We start from the raw sequence: 6,311 nt of genomic DNA, 5'->3' as shown, positions 1-6,311 counted from the left end.
ATGATGAAATGTCAGCCAGCTGCCTTTAGCTTTTTGTGCCTCCTCTTTGGTTTCTCCACTAGAGGCATTCTTCTAACACCTCCTCTTAATTGAAAACCACTTTAATCATGTTTAAATTCCCTGCTAGACTAGAAATTCCTTAACGGTAGAGACTTTATTTGAATCTCATTTTATCCCGAGTGCTTAGAACCGTACCTGACATAGAAAGATGTTCCATAGGTGTTTTAGAAACTGAACCCCCACATGAGCCCCTTACTCATGTTAGTCAGAGACCCAGCTACAAGCAGATGGTCCACACGCAATAGCAAAGAATTACTACCCCTCCTGAAGATGGGAGGGAAGAGAGCTGTTCCAGAAACTCTGAAAAAGTCGCTGAAGTTATGGGTGCTAAGAGCCAGCTGCACGACAGGAACCGGAACCTTCTCTAGAGGAAAGCAGCTGAGTTGCACTCCAGCAGGGAAGGACTTGCTGGGCACATCCCCAACCTGTCCCTCCACAGGTCCTTCCTTCAAGTCCTTCAATCTCTGCCAGTGTTTCTATTGCCTGAACACAACAGGAAGCGAGAGCACTGCCAAGTGTAGCGGCATCCACCAAGGTCAGCCTCCCAAGGTACTGAGTGGGTTGGAGGGCAAATCCAGGGCGGTTGGGTGAACAGAGGAGACCCAGCACACCCAGCTCCCTGCACCACTGCCTCCTGCTTCCTCCAGTCTCCTGACTGACTCTCTTCTCTGGTAATGTCTTTCTTTGTAAATATATAGACACTTCTTCAGCAAAAGTGTACACATTTATACATTACTTTCTAAGTTTTGCCTATCTTACAGTATCATTGTTTTTCTTACCAATAAGACTGTAAGTTCCCTAAGAGCAAGGATGATGTCATCTATTTCTAAAATGACCTTTTGTATATTGTGGCTATACATTCAGCTTTCACTATTTGTAGCTGGAATGACCATCTTTAGCCAAATTTTCATGTATCAGATTATATTTCATGCAGTTCATTATCCTTAGCATATTAGCCATTTCCAAAATCTCTAGAGAGAACTGAACAAAATGTACAGTGTGGCTAATTGCCCCAGCTAGTGGTTAGGTTGAGTGATGATCATAGTGGCAAGGTAGGCATCCCCCCCCTCTACCCCTGACCCCCATAGAAAGACTGGTTTTGGAATTCACTTCATAGTATTTCCCAGAATTCATTTATTCAACAAGCCCTTATTAATATTCACTACACATTGTGAGACATCAAAGGTCAATTTGACTTAGATTCTATCCAAGGGAATTTAGAGTGCCATCAGAGAGATAAAGTGTTGGTGTAAGTAGGTGGGAAGAAGGAAAAAAGGACCCTAAGAGAAAAGGAGATGAAGTGCTAGGGAAATTCTAAGCAAAAGCAGTGATTTTGATGGAGAAGTTCAGAATAGATTTTACTTGGGGTAAGTCTTGAAGAACACCTGTTCTTTGGTTATGAAAAAATAAGAGAAGAAATATGCTACATCCATGTGACCAAAAAAACAATTCTGTTTTCTCTGAAAGTTAAAAGAAAGTGTCTCATTATTAGATGGAAAAAGTATACCAGAATCAGATATAGAAGGCCTTGAATGGTTAAGCTGAGTCTGAACCAGCTTTCTGTAGGCAGTGGGGAGCAAATGAAGGATTTTGAGCAGGTAATGAGAGCCAGAACTTCAAGGAAAAACAGAAAAATTACACCAGAGGGCAATGTATTGAGAGACTTCTGTGCCAATTACTGTTCTCTGTTTGTTTGTTTGTTTAGACAGGGTCTTACTCTATTGACTAGACTGGTGTGATGATAGTTCACTGCAAGCTCAAAATCCTGGGCTCAAGTGATCTTCCCACCTGAGCATACTGAGTATCTAGGACTACAGACATTCACCATCCTGCCTGGCTAATTTTTGTATTTATAAAAAAAATTTTCTTTTTAGAGATGGGGTCTCACTATATTGCCCAGGCTGGTCTCAAACTCCAGGCCTCAAGCAATCCCCCCACTCAGCCTCTCAAAATGCTGGGATTACAAATGGGAGCCACCCACCTGGCCCTAAACACTGTTCTTAATACCAAACCCCAGTGGTATAATTAAGAGTGGGGGGTGAAGGGAACAGTCCACCCCAGGAGGAAAAGGTTATCACTGATACAATGAAGACTGCAGCTGCATGATGATAATAAAAAGCATTCAGACTTTTAGTTGGTTTCATTGTTTTTTATAAACTCTATGAACTCCCTTCCTCTTCACCCCCAGCTTCTTGCCTGCTTCTGGGGCAAACTGCTATACACACATCAACTCATTTAATCTTCAAAACATCCCAAGGAGGTAGATAGCATTATTATTGCCAGAGAGCACAGAGAGACAAAGTGATTTTTTTCAAGATAACAAAGCCAATAAAGGATAGAGCCTGAATTTGAGTACTGGCTGTGTGGTCTTAATAACTACTCTAACTGGCTTGGCAAGAAGATTTTAGATTCTTTGAAATCAGAGGTTATGCCTCTTAAACTTAACTCCATGTAACCAAGACCTTAAGATGGTTATTTTGTGATAATTCCAGGCCTAAAATGTGATCCATTTTCTACACACACACACAATTTAAACACCTATATCCTGATTTAAAGTTGGTTTTATTTTGAGTTCCAGTAGACATAAAACAGGATGTTTACTTAGAATCTAGGTATATTCGACAGAAACCAAATAACTACAATTATCCAAGCAGACATGTGGAATTAAGTGCTATGCCAGCCACTGTAAGGGCAGGTCAGATAGTTGAAATTCCCAAAGGTTAAGTGAAATCCTTTCTTGCATTCTGACCAGACAAGCTACTTGCAGCATTTCTTTTCAAGTGGTCCAATCGTTATTGTTCAGAGTGGTTGTTCTTCTTATTAAAGCCTTTACTGTAAATGCCACAGGAAGATTCTCCTTGTCACATTGTGTTCCAAGTGTGATTAGGCACAGAAAGAAATTTCATATTATCAGTTATTATTCAACACTGACATCATACTTTGGATAAGAAAATCTTCTGATTTGTGGATTCAGTAATCACAGTTTCCGTGGTGATATTTCCTGATTCCAGGTGCTCTTCCACCCTCTCCTCCCCAACATGCCTTCCTTCTGCCTGGACCGCCTGCCCTCACTGCGCGTTTCTCCTTACTGACCTGCCCATCACACCTCCTCTTCCATCATCACCACTACCATAGGGGATGATGGTACAGCTACCAAAGTTGATATATGTATGAAGCCTTGGGCTTAGATCAAACCCATACAGACTAAAATTAATAAATAATAATAGCAACAATAATAACAACTGCTAATACCCATTTATTGTGACCACTCACATGCACAATTTTATTTTGCCTCAAAACAACTCTAGGCTGTAGTAATTATTACTAGACACATTTCCTAAATGAGAACAGCTAGACTCAAGGGGGTTCAGTGAAATAGTCACAATCACACATGTCATAAAGAGTAGTTATGGATGGCTGGGAGGCCTGCGTGACTTCAGAGTCCACGCTCTTAGCCCCCGCCCTACACAAAGGGTTTCCCCTGCATTGGTACAACCAGAGGAAATAAAACAGCAGGGCAAAGGGGAACAGTCAGGAGGTGGGGATGGAGTTCTGAAGCAATTTCTATAAGAAGGTAAGGTCCTAGAATAGTTTTCCCATTGGGTGGGAAGGGGATTTTTTTTCTCTTGGGGCAAAGGGGAACATTTACGAATTTATGTAAATTGCTACTGGATCATCCCCATGCTGGCTGACATTGTTACCACATTGATCCTAGGAAAATTAAACCACTGTATCCAAAATATGAAAATCCCAACTCTCTTGACCCTCCCCAGTGAGACTTTGGTCTACTTAAGCATGCAAAACCCTTCTGCCTTGCATTAGCTAAAGAAAGTTTAGAAAAAACAAAATTAGATTTTACCCGCAATATGTTAAACGAAACTCTCCAAATTAAGCCCATTTTTTAAGGTAATTGAAAGCTAAGTTTTTTACTTATTTAAGAGTAATTCCATTCCACCCACTTCGCCTATTAGCATATCAGACGTTCACAAGCACACTAATAATGTAGGGTGCTTCACCCACTCTGTTCTTCTCAGAGTCAATATGTCTTTTTAAAGAGAGTTAAAGATCAGAACAGCAAATTCCCTACATGGCAACCAGATCTAAAGGTGCATTATAATGGCAAACTTTTCCTCAATCCAAAATGAACATGCTTCATTTTCCCCTTGGTTATCTCATTTCAAGTACATTTGAAAAGCTTGGACCCAACTGGATCTAAATAATGCAGAACACGTCCAGAGAGTCCATGGAGCTTTCTTTCACCTCTTCCAAGTTTGCCATCCATCTGGATTACCCAGTGCATGGGAGAAAGATAAACAGGTAGGCAATTTGCTTAATCAGCAAGAGCATTCATGAAATTATCACTCTTCTCGATAAGCAAGATGTTTGATAGACATTTTCACACATGATAATCCCGAGCAGTTCTGAGGGGCTGCTTGATCTGGGAAGACTGACTTGAAAATGCTTCTTCGACCCTCCTTGGTAGGAAAGGGTGTTGTGATCAATTAGTAGTTTTTTCTGTGTGTACAAAAGGGAGGAGCAGTTCAGGGATGGTATAACATGCTGAATAAGATGATTATGTAATCAACCTTCTGCTGTACTAAGATGAGGTTTTCCATAAGCCACTCTCATTGCTTCCTCCTACACTCTCTTGTATATACATATTCTGTCCGGGACTTGGAGTAATGAATATAGTTTGTAATTTTTAAAAGAGCACTATGCAAACTACTGTACGTCTACCCAGTCAGTTCCTTTGTCATCACACAAGTTCAAGCACCATTCCTTCCACTCAGCCTATGCAAGGACCACCTACCAGCTGGCATGAACCACCTCTTAGCCATCCCATCCCTTTCTTCTCCACTAACAAAGGAATCCTTTCAAAATACAAACCTGGTCATGTCTCATTCTGCTTTAAGCAACTCAGTGGCTTCCCACAGTTCTCAAGGTAAAGTCCAAATTCCGTAACAAGATCTCCAAGCCATATGCTTGGCTCCTAAATCTCCTCCCCAGCTCTATCTCCTACTGTGTTCCCCCCAGCTCCTCCTGAGCTCCAGCCACACAGGACTCTCCCTTCCTCCACTAATCCCCACTCCCGCCCATCCAGACCTCAGCACATGCTGCTCCTCAATTTTCTTCCTCCCCGGCCAACCGTCTCCATACTACTCAAGTCACTCAGCCAATCAACCTTCCTCCAGGAACCCTTTTCTAGGCATGTAACCTGGTGTCTAAATGGGTATACTTATGAGAGCTAGAGTGCTCTAAAAATTAAGTTGAGACCACTGAGATTTTCCCATTTTCTGCTTATAGCAGCTTATGCAGGTGCATAGCTCTGTATCCTCAGGGATAAGAAAGTAGGGGTGGAGGAGAGGGGTACAGGTTGTCTTGCTGACTGCAACTCAAATCACCTCCCCCATGCAGATTCCCCTAAAGATCAAATACAACTCAAATTGTGGCCATCATCTGGTTGTAAAAGCAAAGGGGTAGCTTTATCTCCAAACCCTCCTGTGGAGGCAAGACAACATGGAAAAGAGAATATGTTCACCACATGAACAAGAGCATAGCCATGCTTACTTAAATGGGATTCCAGTCTTTATTTTCAAATTAGAAACATTTTAACTACGTTTTTGATTATAAAAATAATACATGCTCATTATAAAAAATTCAAATAAAACAGAAGCAAAAAGTAGAAAGTAAAAATCCTCATAATCTAACACTGTTCAACAGTCATTTTTGATAACCAGCAACATATTCGTCCAAGTTATCCTCTATGTTTTAACAGACTTCTTTGTTGATATTTCTGAAATGTAAAGTACTGTGCTAAATAGCTTGCTTTTTTTTTTTTTTTTTTCCCAAACTGAATATACTGTGGCTATCTTTTGAGAAGGGATTAAAGCAGTTCCTAACATCTGAGAACTGGCTCGGTATTCTAGACCTTGATGTCCTCCTGTTACACAATTTGACAGCACCTCAACATCAGACAAGGTGCTCTGGACTATTATGGTTCGGATGTCATTTTTCTCCAACAAAACTCCAGTTGAAATTTGATCTGCACTGTGGGCAGTGTTGGGAGGTGGCAACTAGTCGGAGGTGTGTAGGTCTTGGGGAACAAATCCCTCAGAAATAGATTAATGCCCTACTGTGGGAGAAAGTGAATTCTCTCTCATCTTGAAGGAATAGATTCATTCTCCTAAGTGTAAGTCCTTAAGAAGAGTCTGGCTCCCTCAGTTTCCCTCTTGCTTCTTCCCTCACCAGGC

This window comes from Nycticebus coucang, chromosome 8 (genome assembly GCF_027406575.1).
Source record: "Nycticebus coucang isolate mNycCou1 chromosome 8, mNycCou1.pri, whole genome shotgun sequence".
In the NCBI taxonomy this organism is placed as follows: Eukaryota; Metazoa; Chordata; class Mammalia; order Primates; family Lorisidae; genus Nycticebus; species Nycticebus coucang.
The sequence above is the reverse complement of the archived record's forward strand: the minus strand, read 5'-3'. Positions refer to the sequence as shown.